Source organism: Ictidomys tridecemlineatus, unplaced genomic scaffold (assembly GCF_052094955.1).
Source record: "Ictidomys tridecemlineatus isolate mIctTri1 unplaced genomic scaffold, mIctTri1.hap1 Scaffold_54, whole genome shotgun sequence".
Taxonomy (NCBI): Eukaryota; Metazoa; Chordata; class Mammalia; order Rodentia; family Sciuridae; genus Ictidomys; species Ictidomys tridecemlineatus.
The window spans coordinates 1,055,474-1,073,715 of NW_027523576.1; the positions used below are offsets into that span (position 1 = coordinate 1,055,474).

General features: G+C 47.0%; 1 pseudogene; it reads left to right on the plus strand.

Annotated features, from left to right (window-relative positions):
- The first annotated feature begins 184 nt into the window (after window positions 1-184).
- Window positions 185-17,198, plus strand: LOC144373985 (E3 ubiquitin-protein ligase RNF213-like; annotated as a pseudogene).
- The last annotated feature ends 1,044 nt before the right edge of the window (window positions 17,199-18,242 follow it).

Genomic DNA, 18,242 nt, shown 5'->3' on the forward strand with positions numbered 1-18,242 from the left:
GTCATGCTGAGCCCTGCCTTCTCTTTATGCTAGAAGTGTTGGGGATTTACCAGGACAAGATCTTCCTTTTACTTCTTTATGAAGGCTTCTAGTTAGCTCTGCCCTGTCCCTCAACCACTGGCCAAATCCGTGACATCAGCTACCACCTTGATAGTGGTCCTCTGGGAGTTGTCCAATTCACAGGGATCAGCTGGGGGAGGTCAATAGGTCAGCTTCACTATGGAGACTGGCCACTGTTGCTTTGTGCATGTGGACACAAGGTCACCTTCTTGTGTGGGCAGCATAGTTTTCACCCATCCTGGACATGGCAGCAGCAGATGATGTGCTGTCTCCCTTGGCAGGCACAGGTTCTGGACACCACCAGACTGTTGAGGAGCTGTGTGCAAAGTGCCATGGGGATGCTCAGTGATGAGGAGAGCTGCACACACAACATGAGGACAGTCACCATCCTCCTCAGCCTCTTGAACAGGGACATTGTGGCAGTAGTACGAGACATGTCCCTGCTTCTCATCCTACCCCAGCAGGCCCTTCCTGAGCAGTGGGGATAAGGTGGCTGAGTGTGGCGAGCTGCCCTTCTAGGTTCTTGTGTCTTGGCAGATGCAGCTGGCATAGCGGGAATCTAAGGACATCTCTTGAATTCTGCTCTAGAGTTGGCCTGGCCAGGGGACCTGTGGCTTCACTCTGCAAGAGAACTGGTCAAGCAGTACAGCAGAGCCTCCAATTTGGTGCTGACAGGTGGCCTAATTATGTACCTTTTGCCTTTTCACAGCCTTGTTTTTGTGGATATCCAAGATGCACCTCTCCATCCTTCTAAAGAAGCAAGAAGAGAACAAGCTCTGCAGTCTGAAGGAGTGGGTGGGGAGAGAAGCTGCAAACCAGGATGCACTCCAGGAGGCTGGCACCTTCAGGTTCTATGAGCAGTGAGCAGTGCAGGGACCTGCTATACCATCTCAGGGGAAGGAGAACACCAGGTGTATTTTTCTCTACCTGAGGAGGGCAGAGCTATGTTTTTGCTCCAAGATCCCAAAACAGACCTGGATGGTGGTCATGTGTGGTTGTTGGCCATGCATGTGGTCTTGGGGTGTTAATTGACCACCTGGATTTAGTCATGGAAGATTGTTGGCCACCTAAATGGTGGTCATGGGGATTGTTGGCTTCCTTTCTCTGCTTTTGTGTGCTTTACTTTATTTCATTATAGAGAACTTAAAAAATATTGTTCTCATAGGATGTTGGCCAGCATGTCATAAATAGCAGCCAGGGTTGCCATTCAAGGTTATTAAAATTGAGATGGAGATGTGCAGAGAAGTAACAGAAATTATCTTCTCAGGCTACTGCTTGAAGTAACAGAAAGTACAAAAATAGGAACCCAGGAGTGTCATTTATTATCCATGATCCTTTTTTTACAAAACCATAACCCTTTTATTCAGACTTGAGACAATCTTTAAAGAGCCTGTGCCATGGGGACAGGAGGTTTGCTCAGGGTCTCAGATGGAGAGTCTAAGAGTCTGAAACTACCTGTGGGCAGGGTGATATTAGGCCAATGAGGTCCTCCAAGGTCCCTCCAGTTCTGCTCTTCTGACCCCATGGCTCCAGGTCTGCTGCCTCACATGGTTCACAGGGGGAATGTGGGTGATGGCAGAGTCCTGGGCAGCCAGGGCCCATGGGTGCTGGCTTTCTCACCACAGGATCTTTTCCATTTTGAGTTCTCTCTGCAGTGCTCCTTGACTTCTTTCGTAGTTACACCTTCTGAAGGACTTTTGTGAGCCCAGAAACTGAGTATGCTTTTGTCTCCCTGGATGGTCTCCCTTTCTTAGCACATGTCCAAGCCATGTCCCATCGCTCCTTTGCCACTGTTGCTCTGGCCTTACTGGGTTTGCCAGCCTCCCTTTTCACTGTCCCATGGTCCACAGCACCTAGGACCAGTTTCTTCTGGTCACCAGCAACACCCAAGAACAATTGGACCTGTTTGCACAGTACCCTCAATGCCCATTTCTGGGGCTGGCAGGCCCTTGGGAAACTGCTGGTCTGTCACAGGATCTTGTGACACTTCACCAGCACTGTGTGTCTCAGACTTAATGTCACATACCATTGGAGCTAGATTGCTGGCCTCCTTGGAGTCCTTTCTGGCAGAAGTCTTCTGGTTTTTAGTTAATCATTTTATATAGCCTGTTGCCTTCATTTTTTTTTTCAATTCTCAAATTATTTCAAATTTGGTCTCCTGGAGACCCTCTGTGGTGACTGCATTACTATGGATCCCTTTTCAGGGCTCTCAGCTGCTCAAACCCAGGGTCTTTTCACTGCCTCTCCTACATCCTCTGTGCATGTTCTAGCCTGGGGTCTTAAGACAAGAGATGTCCTTGACTAATGGGATGTTTGTTTTCTCAGTAGATATTTTTTAAATTCGCTGTAGAATCCTTTGTATTGTATACTCAGAAAAAAAATTTCCCTACAAAGGGCTTCACTTTCTTTTTCAACATAAATATTTTTTAATTATACCTTTTTCCACAATAAATTGTGGCACTTTTCATTATGTAAAAAATATATCATTTCAGCATGAACGTGAGATGTAGTTAATTCAACCAATTAACCGTTGTCAGTCTAAAGTATTCAGGGTTAGTTACAGAAACACCTTCAAGAAAAGCTGAATTCTTGATAAACATATTTTCTTATTTAACTTTGTCTGTATCAAATTTAGTTTGGTCTCTTCATCTTTATTATATTTTATCTATAGCTACATTTTAAAAAAATATTTATTTCATTTTATAGTGAAGTTGGTCATTATTCGATTTGTTTTTAGAACCTAGTACGCTTGTTCTGAAAAAAATTATATAAAATGCAGCAAATACTTCTTCATCTTTTCAAGGCACTAGTTACTATTACTAGATGTAAAATTAAGTTGCATACATCCTGCTTATAATGTTAAGACAAATGCATTTGTGAGTCTCTTATACTTAAAAGTGATGGAAACTTCAATTTGTAGCCCTGGCTTGTAGGCTAGAAAGCTTGTTGACACAGAGGAAGGAGGTGTCAAGAACAGCACTGGCTATGATGCTGAGCCACTGTCCCTGTCCCCTGTCCCACCCCTGCTGCAGACATACCCTTTGGAAGTGGGTCCAAAGCACAGTCACCCCTCTGCTGGCCAGCATAATTTCTCTCATTGACAGAGATGGCAACCTGGAGCTTCTGATTGGACCAGACTCACCAACCTGGGCAGCTGTGGATGTATATTTTTAGTAACAGTAAATCATTGAACATTTTGCTTGTGATGAATAATATAAGGTAAATGAAAATCCACACAGCACCCTTAGTCACTTTCCTGGGCTTGAGAACGTAGACACTGCTTTCCAAGGAATGTTTCGTCAGCTCCTTCTGCGAGGTTGTGGCATCCTGGCAGGTCTTTGTCCTGTCTCTCTCCTCATTTTCTCCTCTCAGTGCACCTGTGATAGTTCAGAAAGTCAAGTTGGATTCTGTGTGCAGTGGGGACACTTCCCTTAGGAAAAAATATGTCCTTGATCATGCTCATGTTCCATTATACTGTTCCCTATTTTGTGTGGGGCCTCCCCAAGCTTTCTGTTCAGATTGCACAGACTTCAATTCTGGAATGTGGGCCAATAAGATGCAAGAGAGAGACAGGCACAGGCCTTAGAGACCTGGTTCTGCCTGAGGCTTTGGACCCCTCCTAGGCCCTGCATAGATGGCCTGCTTTCATTCTGTCTGTAAACAGAGGTTATGAGGTAACCCTCCAGTTCTTGTTAAGCAGGAGCCCTGGCCATAAAGGGAGACAGCAACTGTCTGTGCAGCTTTGTTTTATTTTTATGTGTTACAGGGATTGGAACCAAGGCCTTGCACATGCCAAGCAAGCAATCTACCATGGAGCCACCCCTGGCCCACAGCTCCTTCACCTCTCATTCACCTCACCTACCTGCAGATCCAAGAGTGAGATGTTTACCATCATGGTGTAGAACCATATGAGCCTTCCTGAGGGTACTTGTAACAGTGTCCCCTTCAGCTGGAGAATCAGGGACTATCTGGAAGAGCTCTTGGTCAAGGCCCAGTATATCACAGATGTAAAAAGTGAGCACTGCTCAAGATTGGCCTGATGCAGACTTTACCCACAAAGTAAAGTGGCCTGACCATTAGCGGGCAGACAGCAGCTAGCACCTAGTAAATTCTGGGACTTATAGTTTTCACACTTTCCATGTGGAATAGGCTCAAGTTCATGTCCTGCCTTTATTCTGAAATTTCTGCTGAAGGAGTAAAAGTCTCCAGGAGGTGAGAAGCCTTTAAGTCACACTCCATCAAGGGATCCTGTGAGGTGATTCAATGGTGCACTGATCAGCAGTATGGTGAACTGGAGCATGTTCCAGCAGGCACAGGGCTTACTACCTGCTTTAAGTTGACCATTCCAATCCTGAGGCTCAGACCCAGGAAAGGTCCCATTAAGCTTTCTCAGCAAATACTAGCAATGAAAGGAGTGTATCCCCTTCTTCCATGCTAAGACATTGGTCTCTCTCCTAGAGAGCAAGCTTTTCTTAGAGTGTGGCTTTAATTGTCTCAATCCATTCTGGCTTTCTCCCTAAATTACAGGCAGATAAGTTAGTAGAAATCTTCTAGCAGACTACCCTGGGCATGTTTCTTGGGCAGTTCCCTAGGGATCTGCAGCAGGAGCTGGTTCAGTACTATTTGAGGGACTTCCTGCTCTTGACTATGAGAGTGTCTACCTGGGAGGAGCTAAAGGCAGATACCTACTGAAGATCATGTGTGGAAATTGCATGGTATTGACTAGGGGCAAACATGGGAACTCAGCTTCTGAGATCTAATGTTGCGGTGTGGGAGAACATAATGAAGCCATGCAGGATGCTAGGCTCAGAATGTCCCCTGAACAGAACACATGACCAGTTCTTATCACTCCCCAAGGCCTCGAGAAATGGGGCATACTAGTACCTTAAGAAGCTCTCCAGGTTCCTTGTAACATTCTATTGAAATTGTTGAGTTTCTCTTGACAAAATTAAGATACATATGTAACTAACCTCTTAAGGTAAAAATAATAAGTGAAACTCAGTGGAATGGTTGACACTTTTTGTTTCTAGAGCTGGGGAGGAAACCAAGAGTCTCAGACGTGCTAGAGAAGTGCTAACTGCAGAGCTGCAGCCAAGCCTGAGATGGAAACTCAGATGCCTGGCAATCACATGCAGCACAGAAAAAGAAGGTAAAGAATTTGGGAGAACATACTCTAGCCAGCATAATAAAATGTTATCAAGGTGTTTCAGGGACTGAGCAGAATATATCTTATTTTTAAAAATGGGTAGAAGTTATTAGTCACCTGTACAGGGCATAATTGGCAGGCTTCAAGAAGGCTTTGCTCACATGCTCAGCCCAACCAGTCAGTCAAGAGAAGATAAAAAGTCTTCAGATGCCAGTTGTGCCTGCTCATCTGGCAAAACTGAGTTTTCCAAAAGAAGGGCAGGCTTACAGTCTTCCTGGGCAGGTGCTGAGCAGTGGTCACATGGCATGGTGGTTGGGAAGCCTGCCCCCTGCAGCTTCTTGCCATGCTGTGAGTATCAGCTAAGTCCAGGCAGGTGCTCACAGCAAGGCTTTTCAGCTTTGTTTCTGATCAAGAAGAATTAGAAACAATTTAAGTGTCCAAATAAATGAAGGAGGGACATATTAAAGTAGGACAATTTTAAAATAGTTGTTTGCAACCATTGAAAACAATATTTTCACAGAAAATGAGTGATAGAGGTATTCTTATAATCTAATCCTGAGTGGAAAAAATCAGGAACAGAGTGATTCTGATTTGAGGATGATTCTGAGGAAAGACACAGCTGGGAAAATGGCTAGAGGCTGTACTGAAAAGAAGTCAGGAGATTGGAAGTCTGGCTTGTAATTTTCTTTCTCGTGTTTTTTGAATAGTTATGATTTCCCATAGGAAAACACATCTTTATGATTTAAAAATACATATTGAAAAATTTTCAAAACCTCAATTTCTGCAGATGGTCCTGTGGTCCTGTGTCTGTGAGCTATGAGCAGCCTCAGGGAGGCCCAAGGATGGGCTCTGCTTGCTGTGGGTGCACCTTGCCTATCCACATTTCAGGACCTGGCTGCACAAATTCTCCAGAATTGTGACCATCCACGTGCAGGTTCTTCAGAGCCTGACTGAAGCTGCACAAAAGCATAACACAGTTGGCAGTGAGTTGGGAGGGAGGCCCAGTCCCTGGTCTGTCCACAGGAGCACAAGAAAAGACCCTTCAGGGGCATGTGAGTCAGCATAGCTGAGAGATTTTGGGAACAGCTGGCTAGTGCTTCCTGTATCCCAAGACCCAAAGGAGCAGGTTAAGAACCTAGAATGCAAGGACACACTGCCCCTGCCAGAAGCTCTGGCCTAAGGGAACCACAGCCAATGAAGCAGGTGGGTGGAGAAGCAGGGGCCCTGTGGGGTCACATGGTTGCTCTGGTCTTCTTAGACACTAGATGTGTTTGCTGCAATGACTTGTGCTGAAATTCTGACAAGAGACACCCTAAAGCCAATTCCCCAGGCCTGGGTGCATCTAGGAAAGAAGCTGCTCATACCACTGGAGCTTGTCTGCTCAGATTGGTACTTTCAAGACAGCAGGAGCACAGCCAAAGCTGTCACTGAAGAGGTCAGGTGAGACCCAGAGCCCGGCTCACCCTGGCATGCTTGGCCTGTGCTCTTCAGTGGAATCCAGGTCCTGGTACAGTTGGCAGGAGGGTAAGCAGGTGCTCCTGCCATGGGAGGGGCTTTTTGTGCACTCACTCTGACCTTGATAAACCATGTCAAGTGCCAGGCATCTCGTTAGTGCTGGAGAAACAGAAAAACCACATTCAGGGAGGCCATGGTACCCCAGGGCCAAAGAAAGTCAGGCAGGTTATTAAGCTGCACTTTGAGAACCACTTTGGTGGCAGGGAGCCATGAGAACAGACAGAGGATGGCAGGGCAAGCAGAGGGGCAGGCCTTCATGGTTGGGGAGGGCCATGAGGATCAAGAGGGACTCACCATGTGCAAGATTATGAGAGAGTGGGTACAGTGGCAGTACCTCATATGCTGAGGTAGCAAAGTGAGACTCCAAGTCCTGCCTGCATGGAGAGCTGTGGGAGTGCTGAGGACAGGGCTGGTGGATAACCTTTCCTGTCAGTTCATCCTCCAGTGTTGCCTCACACCTGCCTTCTCATCCCCTCCTCCTGCCTCAGAGTCCTTGTTTGGAGCTGAGTGTGTAACACCCTCTTTTGACAGAACCCAGTGGAATCAGGTTTTCTCCATTGCACTCTTTGTGGAGCACATGCTTCTGGGGACCGAGAGCCAGATTCCTGAGCTATGTCAGCTGGTGACCAAGTACATCTTTCACTAGACAATGTGAACACTGGGCATTTCTCTTAGTGGAATGCAGAGTTCGGGAGCCCACTCTGCCCTTACCTGCAGGTCAGTGCTGGGCCCTCATCCAGTCCCATGGGGGAATGTGGCTCATCAGCCGGCCATTGCATAGATAAGCTCAGTTCAAGAATTTGCCCTCCCTGATAGCTGAATCAGGGCATATTACTTAGGGATAGGAATGACTGTACAGAAAGGGACTTCTTCAGGAACTTTCTTGCAGATGCTTTGCAAAAGCTGAAGGATTAGGCTCCACCTACCTCCAGGATTACCTAGAGCAAGCCAGTAGTCTAGCCCTTGGGGGCAAAGTCACCATCATACTCAGCAGGATGACAGTGGTGCAAGAGAGTGCCATTGGAGCTGGGACATCAAAATACATGCTATCCATGGGACCATGGAAATAGGAAACAATTGAGCCTCTGCTACCAACACCAAATAAAGCCAATGATAGCATAACCTGTGCCCCTCAGAGAAAGCAACCATCTCTGTAACCAGGCTCTCCAATAACAATGGTCACTCAGCACAACAAGGTTCCCACCTCTTTCACCCCATGACCTGGGCTAGGGTAATTGTTTCATGATCTCATCCCATGGGTGGAATGCCATTGCCCTCCAAAGTGCCCACTGTCCAGGTGTCTGAGAAAGGCAATTATAGACAGGTATGTAGCCTTTGAAATGCAGGCAGGTTCACAGAAAGAGATGGGCATAAAAACTTGACCAAAATATCAGAGGCCTTGTGCAGGACAGCCTGTGTAGGCCAGGGCTTGCTCACAGCTCCAAGGAGCCAGGTGCCCATATTGCTTCCCATTTGCCCCTCTGTCCTCCTTTACATGCACCTTCCAGCTGCTGGTCTTTGAAGCCTGTTATTGCTGTCATAGACTGGAGAGAAAAAGAAGGGAGTGGCAATGCCAGGGATGGAACCAAGGGCCTGATATATGCTAGGCTGGCTTCCTGCCACTGAACCCTACCTAAGCTCCTGCAAACAGTGCCTTTTAAACACAGCCCAGTGAGCACACTTTTGCATGCATGCACATACACACACACACACACACACACACACACACACACACTCACACACACAGACCAGCTCATATTTCATGGCTCTAAACTAAGTACCTTGGCCTCATCTAGTTAAAAGGCAGCAAGAAACTGTTTGCTTATGTACCATGAATCATAGAGGGTTTTATTTTTCCCTTGAGAAAATGGAAAAACAAGTTTTATTACTCTGCTAGCAAAGGAGAAACACAAGGGACTCCTGTCCCAGAGGCATCCTTGACCACCTTCCCACATGGCCTGGACACAGTTCTCTCCAAGTTTTACTGTCCCATGCAGCACCCTCAGACCTCTGGGGGATGTGCTGGCCACTCATCCAGGTCCAGTGTGGTCTCTGGTGGTCAGGTAGCCTGCTAGCTGACAGACGGGTCTTCTGGTCCTGAGAGCCAGCATGTGGATGTTTATAGATGGTGAGAGACTTTTTCCCCAATGAAATCACTTCAAAAACTTCATGGGTTTCTGGATCATTTTCTTCTAGTCAGATCCCTGTGCAAATAATCACAGCCACAGATGGTACCCAGTTAGTTTACAAACTTAAAGTCTGTGCTGTACACTGGCCTCTGCTCTGTGTGTCCTCTCCAGCTACAGAGAAGCCCCAGGGCCATTCATTGGATACCTGATGCCTGGGAAGGGTGCTGTCGTGCATTGATCTTTGCTACAAGTTTTTCTTCTCTGGCTGGAAGCTGAGGGATGCCTGGGAACTCCAGTCAAACCTCCTGCAGGCGGCCATTTCAGAGCTGCCTCCTACAGTTAGCCTATACACCCCGGGTATTGGTAAAAGCTGAAAATAGACAGCATGTGATAGGTATTCAAGTCTTCTTGTCAGCTCTGACAGGAGGGTTAGACATTGCACACAGAGGTAGCTATTAGGCAGTAGGCCAGCTGCAGAGAAAGATGCTAGGGAGACCAATTCTTTGGCTCATGCATATTTTCTACAGGTAACAGGGGACTGGCTTTCCCTTCTGTCCTATCTCTAATGTTCCCAACTACCACCCCACCATTGGGCCACTGCTGCTTTTTTTTAAAAAATGTGCTAAAATACACATTACACTAAATGCACCATGTAACCACTTTTAAATGTATTGTCAGTGGCTTCAAGCATAGTGGTGTTACACAGCCACCAGATCCTGCTCCAGAGTGTCCTCACCTTCCCCACCCAACAAGGACTCCCCAGCCCCACCCCAGCCCCTGGAGATCCCTGCTCTACTTTCTGTCACTCTGACTGCCTCAGGTACCTCACATAAATAGAATAGCTCAGCATTTGTCTGGCTTGTGTCACCTAGCATGATGTTTTCAAGGTTCATCTATATGGTGAAATGTATCAGCATTCAACTTTCTTATAGCTAGATAATGAATGCTACTATATGGGTGGATACTGAGACTATCCACTCATATGTTAATAGACACTCAGGCTGCTTCCACCTTCTGCATCTTCTGGCTGTTATGATTGCTGTGAACTTTGGTGTTCATCAACATTTGAGATCTGCTTTAATTCTTTTGGATATACACCTAGAAGATGACTCACTGTATCAATTTATTAAATTTTTCTCTCTTTCTTTTTTGGGGGTAGGTGCTGGAGAATGAATGCAGGGGTGCTCCACCACTGAGCTACATTTCAGCCCCTTTTAAAATTTTGAGTCAGGATTTGGCTAAGTTGCTGAGACTGGCCTTGAACACGTGATTCTCCTGCCTCAGCCTTCTTTGTTGCTGGGTATGTGCCACCTTGCCTGGTTTAGAATTTTGTTTTGTTTTGTTGGTTTTTTTAAAATAATGAACATTTCGATTTTTTAGAATACTTTTATTTATTTCTTAATTTTAATGTGGTGTTGAGGATAGAACCCAGTGCTTCACACATGCTAGGCAAGTGATCTACCACTGAGCTACTAACCTGGTCCTCAGAGTGTGCATTGCCATAATAGCTAGTTATGTTGAGCACCTTTTCTTGTGCTTTTTCGGTATTTATGTATCTTTGAAGAAATGTCTAAGTCTTTTGCCCATTGCTGAGTTTGTTTGTTAATTAACAAATCAAATTTATCAGGATAATTAACACACATCATTTCCAAATATGATAAATTCTGGGAATTCAAGGATAGCTCAAAAATATCTATAAATATCATCAGTTATATAAGCTAAACAATAAGCTCTAAATGATAATTTTAATAGGTATAGAGAACATTTGACAAAATGTATAATTTAGAAAAAATATACCCTCAGCAAAATAGAAATAGGGAACAGTCTTTACTTGTATAATGCCCAGTGGACTACTTCCTATAGGAACATCTGTACTAACATTGATACCACAGGTTTCCAGTGACAAGTTCTGCTTCCTCAAATGTTGAAGTTTGAACATTAGAGAAACATGCAGAGGCAAGTGTACAAAGCAGGGTTTATTTAAAAAGGGATAACATAGACTTCTCCCAGGAGGGACAAAGGGGGCCATAGCTGGTATCCTGGTATCCCAAGAAGTGAGGGTGTTCTGCCTTTTTATATGTCCTAGGCTTTCTTTGTTCTCCAGATCTCTTCTCCCTTATCTCTCTCCTTCCTGTGTAAGTGACAAGGCTCAGGAGATGGATGGCCAAAAGGTGAGATGCAGATGGGCTGGAGGAGCCAAAGCAGAGTGATTTAGGCAGGAAGAGGGCTTATTAAATCTCCCTATATATCCCTGGGACGGGTTACCTTAGAAACAGGTTGGAACAGGGTGGGTTATGTTGATAAGGGTGGAGGAAGTGTTCTGAAGGAATTAACATTTCAATCCTTCCATTTTCTGGACTGACCCTTGCCTATCTGAGTGTCTAATTCTGGATTCAATATTATACCTGACCACAAACTCTCAGAAACAGCCATTAAATCATTAAATTCACTGTCCTGCATTGCTGGAGATGTGCATTTCTAAATGAAAGTCCTGGAGACACTTTGATTTATTTTGTGGTGCTCAGGTGGAACTCAGAGCTTCATTCATACCATCATTCCCCAGCCCAAATTCCTGTTTTTACTGAAGCAAACATATGCTAGAGTATTAGTACAGCACTGAAAATCACTTTCAGAATTGTGAAAACCCAAATACACATTAAGTACCCATTATTGGAAACAGGTATCTGAATTTTCATGGGTGCTGCCATACAGTGGTTAATGCCAGTGATCTGCAGGATGTTTACACAGGCACAGAAAACCTCAGAGAAGCTTAGGAATGTGATTATCTGGGAGCCAAGGGGGAACTTGACCAGAAAGGGCAGCCTGTGTTGCAACAGATGGATTTATATGTGCTGTTGCTTTAAAATATGATCTAACCAGGGGTGGAAGTACACATCTACAGTCCCAGCTCCTCAGGAGACTGAGACAGGAAGATGGCTTGAGTCCAGGAGTGTGAGAGCTTAGACAACACAGCAGTAAATAAGTAAATAAATAAAATAAGACCTAAAGCCAATATTAAAAAAATGCAGAGGTCTCTCAGAGCTTAATGGTATATAGGTTTCTTTGTTTCCTTTTCTCCTTTTTGATACTGGGGTCCAAACTCAGGACCTGGCATATTGCCAGGCAAGTACTCTACTACTAAGCCACATCTGCAGCCCACCTTTCATAGAATTTCATTAACAGGTGAGAAGTGTTTGAAATGGGAAAAAAATGAAAAGATAAAAGATTAAGGGAATTCTGTGACTGCTAATGACCAACTCATGGTCTGTACCTCCAAGTATGGTTGTCAGCTTTGGGTGCTCACCTCAGTGACAGGCAGCACACACTCAGACCTGCCCAAGCTGTAAATAACAGTCCCTTCTTGGATTCCTCCCTTCCTCTCACATCTTGTCTGATGTCATCTTCATAGTTTCAGCTTTTTAAATCTTGCTGGAATCTGCCCTCTTGTCTGCCTCCCCTTACCCTCTTCCCTGTCTGTTCTGCCATCTCTGCCTCTGTAGGTTACTAAGGCAAATGGCCATGGGCTCCCCACCTTAAATCTTACTCCTTGATACACAAGGCTAGGAGTAATTTCCTTAAAAAAAAGTAGAATCATGTCACCATAAGTCCTCTTAACTGGACTTCAGTGTCCTTCCTATAACCTCAAGGTAAATCAAGTAAACACTTATTGACAGTGGCTTGCAGCCCTTTGTGATCTGTCCCCTGTTTGATATGACCCTGTAGGCTGGGCTCCCACCACTACTATCTTTCCCACACCCTATTCCCTACACCCACAGTCCTCTCAGGTTGGCTTTCCCTGCCTCACACACAGTGCTGTGCCTGGCCACCTGGCCTTTCCAGGCACATTTCCTCTCTTGGACTAGTCTTTACCTGCCTAGCTCCCAATTCTCTCTTAAAACCTAGTGTAGACTTGCTTCTTTCAGTGAGCCCCCTCACCCCACAAGTCCAGGAGTGGCCCCTTGCACCCTTGTCTTGGTCCATTTGAGCTGCTATAGCAGAAATTCTCAGACCAAGTGCCTTATAAACAACAAAAAATTATTTTCCTCAGTTCTGGAGGCTGGAAGTCCAGGATTCCTGCTACATACACATTATCTAGAACCATCCACCTCCCACACCCCCATATTTATTATTGAATACTCTAGATCTCTTGGTGATAGCTCCTAAATCACAATTTCTACTACTCTTTGGAGGCTGGATTGTCTACTGAGCACACCTAGGAGAACTGATTCCTCTGTTAGCCTGGAGGGCTTACTTGTCTCTTGGCCTTTTCATCAGTAAATTGGTAAGAAACATGACTGTAAATGATCCAAAGTGGGGAGGGTCCACTCTAATGGTAGACAAGAGAAACTGATTCTTATTGAAGCCAAGTAGGCTGGACTTCTGAAGCATACAGATGACTTTCCACAGGGACCCAAGGGGCATCCTGTGTCCCCATAAAATTATAATTGCTGCTTAATTAGAATTTCTCCACACAAGCTCCAAAAACCAGAGAGCAAGAAAGGAAAGCCCCCTCTCATTTCCCTTGACTATGACATAAGATGAGCCTATTACAGATGTCACTGTGCCCCCTGGGGAAAATGAACAGACCAGGCTGCAAAGTAGCTCAGACCAGGGAGACAAATGAAAAGAGAGTTAAGATCCCCACACTCATGTGCTGTAGACAGAGGTTTACCTATCTGCTCTAGAGCAGAGGTTGACCTATATGCTCTACCAGGTTATAACCAGCCACCCTCTTCCACTGTGGGGTAGGGTCTTTGGGGTTTGAAACAGTCTGTTTGCCAGAGAAGCCTAAGAAAAGGAGCTGAACTTTAAAAGCTTTCTGGGTTGTTCCCAGTCATTCCAGAATGCCCAGTCCATCTGAACCCTCTGTCTTCCACACCCACACCTCCTAACATCATGGGAAAAGTCTTCAGAGTCAGTTAATCTTCTGTTTTTGCAGCTGCACACAAGGGTGCACTCCCCTCCTCCCTCTGTGTCTCTAAGCTATCCTGTCCCTGCAAACCCCTATTCTCTCAGACTTCCTAGCTCTGAAGGCATGCCCAACTTATTAGATGATTAGAAGTCTTTTCATAAAGTCAGTGTGGTAACCTCATTGTCACGGCCTCCAGGAGACCCAGCTTTTCTCATCTCTCCCAGTGTCCACATGATGCTGCCTTTATGCTAGTGTCTTCCAGTGCTTTGTCCTTGAGCCTCCAGCAGCCAATGCAAGTGGTGAAGTCAGCATTGACTTACAAGAAGGCCAGGAGGGAAGGGGCAAGCAGGGGTGAGGCTAACTACCACCCTTAGAACAGCTCCTGGAAAATGGAGTTGGGGATCCTCACACATACCAGGTCCCAGGTGGGCACCTTTGAACTGAGAACTCACCTTTGAACTCAATCCCCACCACCATTTTTGGGGAAGGTTATCTTTTCACTTCTTTCAAATCTTTTACCTTGCATGTCCTACCCATGGGTGAGGCAGAGAAGGAGGCCATGGGTGGGGTACAGATTGGAGGTCTGTTTTTGGAAGTGAGCAACAGGGCAGAGAAAATGGAGGCAGGAAGCAGCTGGCCTCAGGTACCTACTGACCTGCATGCCTGGTGGCAGTTGGTGTATGAAGAGAGATGAATGGTTAGCCTCATGGCCTTCCAAGAGTTGTCCTTCCTGGTGGATTTGGTGCAATGGCTATAGAAGCCAGGCCTCATGCCCCAGGCAGATGCCTCATTTCAGGGCAGTAAAGTGGCCCCTCTGCTTCAGCCTGGTCACAGGGGGAGGCTCCTGTGAGCCACCAATATCCAGAGCCAGAAAAGAAGAGAATTTTCTAAAAACCTGGACCCCTGAGGCAGTTCCTTTTTGTGCTGCCTCAAGGACAGCCCATACTGAGGAGTGAGAATCAGCTTAGCTGACTGTGACTCCCCTGTGGCTCTGTAGGTCCTCCTTGTGTGTGGAAATTTGATGCTCTACCATCAAGGTACTCTTGCTCCCAAAAGAGGTCAGGGTGGGTGCTGGGAAGGCCCAGAGAGGGCACTTCCAACCCCATGGCAAGAGCATCTTCTGCCAGCAGAACTTTAATGGCTCCATTCTGGACTCATTTTCACCATCAGGCCATGAGACACAGGACAGATCCCCCACCCAGAGAAGAGCCCCCTTTTTACCCCACCTTCACTGCCTACCCTCCTCTTCTCCACAGCACCCTACACTGGCCCATCTCCAGGACCATGATCCAGTGCCAACCTGGCCACTGAGAAAAGTCACAGGGTCTGAACTTAGAGAGCCCTACCCTCACTACCATCCATGAAGTGGACAGAATGGCCTCTTTCCATAATCAGGACTGTGGATAAATAGACCTTGGTCCAGGAGGGTGCTGAGGTTGTTGGTCATCCTGGCCACTGCCCTTGGACCCCACAGCCCCAAAGCCAAAGGATAAACTCATGTTGACCTGGATGCTAGTCTTGAGAGCAGCAGGCTGCTTTTGGGCATGGAAACCCAGGGCATGGGAACATATACATAGGCCTGAGGGCAGCAGCAAAGGGGAGAGGAAAAAGAAAATTGCCATAAAATGAAAGGAAGAAGAGGGTGAAGTGTTGTGAGGATGCTAATTAGGCTACTAGGCCTGTAAAGGAAGAAGGCTTCCTCTGTACCAACCTCACCAATGAAGTCAGGGCACAGAGGGTCTTGGAGTCTGGGCCCTGAGTGCTCTGCAGGTCTGCAGATGGTGAGATTCTGTTAATCTCTCATACTGTGCCCATTTGCAGGCTGCATGGCTTACTGCTGGCCAACCCCACTTCACCAGTTCACCCTCCTCTGCCAACTGCCAAGCTTTGGAGTGGCCTTCTACCTTGGTGTCTTCACAGAGCTGACCTGTGCTGGAGTGGCCAAGAAACTCCTGCATGTAGATGGGCTGGAGAACAGCACCCTGCACAATGAGAAGGTAAGGAGGGCTGGACAGCCTGAGCCCAGCCAGAAGGTGCCTGGCATGGCCCTGGGGATGGGAAGGATTGGTCAGCTACCTTCTGCATACCTCTCTGTGCCTAAATCCTGGCCTGGAGTAAAACACACCTGGTGTTCTCTTGGTGCCTCCATCCATGAGGCCCTGGGTAGTACATCCTAGCCTGTAGCTTACAACCCCTTGGGCTCCTGGACTTCTCCCTTTGCTATGATTAGTCTTCCATCTCCACCTCTGTGCTGTTACCACACTCACATAGGTTACTGTAGATTTTGTTCTCCAGTCACCCCGAGGCCATCCCAGCTGCCTGTCCTCCTTGGGTGCTCACCTAGCTCAGCCTCCAGCCCCTGCTCATGGTGCTGCCTATGCTTTGGACTGCTGCTCCTGACTGTGACTACATCCACTCTTTCTCACTCCTTCATCTCCCTCCTCTGGCCCTGCAAACTGAACTGGGGAGGTGACATTAACACTTTGGCTCTTCCATTGGACAGCAAATTCCAAGAGCTGAGACCCAATCTGTCCTTTCCTCCAGCTCAGGAGCTTGTGAGGAGCACTCACTCCATCAACATCAGTGGAGGGTGCAGAGGTCCAGACTCTACCCAGGCCAATGTGATACACTCTGGGCTCACCTTTTCTCTGCCAAAGGAAAGTATGGAGGTGACCCACACATGCCCAATCTCCTGGTAGGAGAGGAAGCAGAAGGAAGGTAAAAACTCAGTCCTGGCCATAGCCTGCTGCCAGGGTGGCCCCTTGTGCCCCAGACCACTCCTCTACTTACCAGTGCTATGTTCCAAAATGAGCTTCTGCCCATCTCAAATCCTGTTTTAAGATCAGGCCTTAGATACACTCAAGGCTGTCTCAGCAGATGGCTTTCCTTGGGTACAGTATCCATGCAAGATAGAGCCCTTCCCTTTCCTGGCTTGTAACTAGGTTTTTAAGAGAAAGAGGCTCACATCAGCACTTCACCAAGGAAAGAAGTTCTTTTAAAGTTTTCTACCCATTTTCTAGATTCAGCTTCTGTGGACTGAAGGAGATGCTTTCCTTCTCTCAGGAGGCTCTGGCACTATCTTGGGAATGGTGACTGGCCTGGACCTTCACCCTACTCTGCGAGGTCAGAGGCAGTGCATGCACTCGCACACATGCACTTCAGACCCTCTGCTGTCAGCACTTGCCCACTGTGCCTGGGTACAGGCACTGGGAAGGAGCCTAAGGGACAGGAGTCCAAGAGTTTCCTGCTTACACTCAGGACCTCATCAGAGCCTTTAGCCCCTGTGGCTGGCCTGGACCCAAGGGCATGTGTCCCATATTTCTCTGACCTACCTTTCATGCTATAGGCTGTGAAGAGACACAGCCTTAGCACCAAGCTTCTTTACATCTCTGTGGGCCACAAGATGAGCCTGGAGACATCTGTGCACTTAACCTGATGCTGCTGCAGGTGCCAGATTCCAGAACCCTTGTACCAGGTGGGGTCCAGCACTTTCTCCTAAACTTCTCACCATTTTTCAGCTCAGTTGGAGTCACAGAGCAGTGGTTTGAGGACAATAAGGCCCTGGGCTGAGGACAATCCCATGAGCCCCTTGCTGGAGAACCTGGTATGTACATAATGGTCCCTAGAGACAGGAGGGTAGACAGGAGGATGCAGAGTTCTCAGGAATTCTATACTGAGAATTCCCGGCCTGTACTTCAGAAGCCACTGTGCCCGACACTCAGCTTTTCCTGTACTTCAACCTCCTTCACCCAGGTACCAAGTTTTCTGGAGGATCATTTGATGTTATCTCTGATGGCAGGGTGCTCCACCAGTCCCCGATCAGGAGCTCAGAAGGAGCATTTCTTAGCTGAGGACACATGCAGGAACACTGGGGGAGAGCACTGAGGAAGACTTATGGCATCAGGAACTCTAGGGTGTGGCTATACCAGGTACTCAACACCTAAACTGGTGCTCAGAGGTCAGGGGATCAGCACTCTAATGAGCCAGTTGGCTCAGCTGAGAGGAACTAAGCCTACAGCTGAGCACATGATGCCCACAGCTCACTTTCACATTCAGTTATGATGAGGGGATGCCAGTCACATGCCAGTAAGTGTTCCACAGAAGCCATAAGGTGAAAATCTAAGGGAAGCCATGATAAAGAAGATATCTGGCTCAGGAACAGCATTTGCAAAGGCCCTGGCTCAGGTAGGAATTTGATTAGGCAGCTCAGCCAGATGACGGTGGGTGGGGGAGTGTATAAAGCAAACAGGAGCCAGTTTGTATCTTAAGCTTTCATACTGCAGACCTCACTGCAGGGATTCAGAAGCCAGTGTTCAGGGCTTTCAGATCTGTCTTTTGGGGCAGCAGCTCCCAGTGTACTACCAGGCCCTTGGGCCTTTGGCAGGAGTTGGGGATATGGTCTGTACCTTCCTTTCTCAGCACAGCCTTGGAGACTACTGCGAGGTGGGGCAGAGGGACCAGAAGCCTCCCCTCTCTTTCT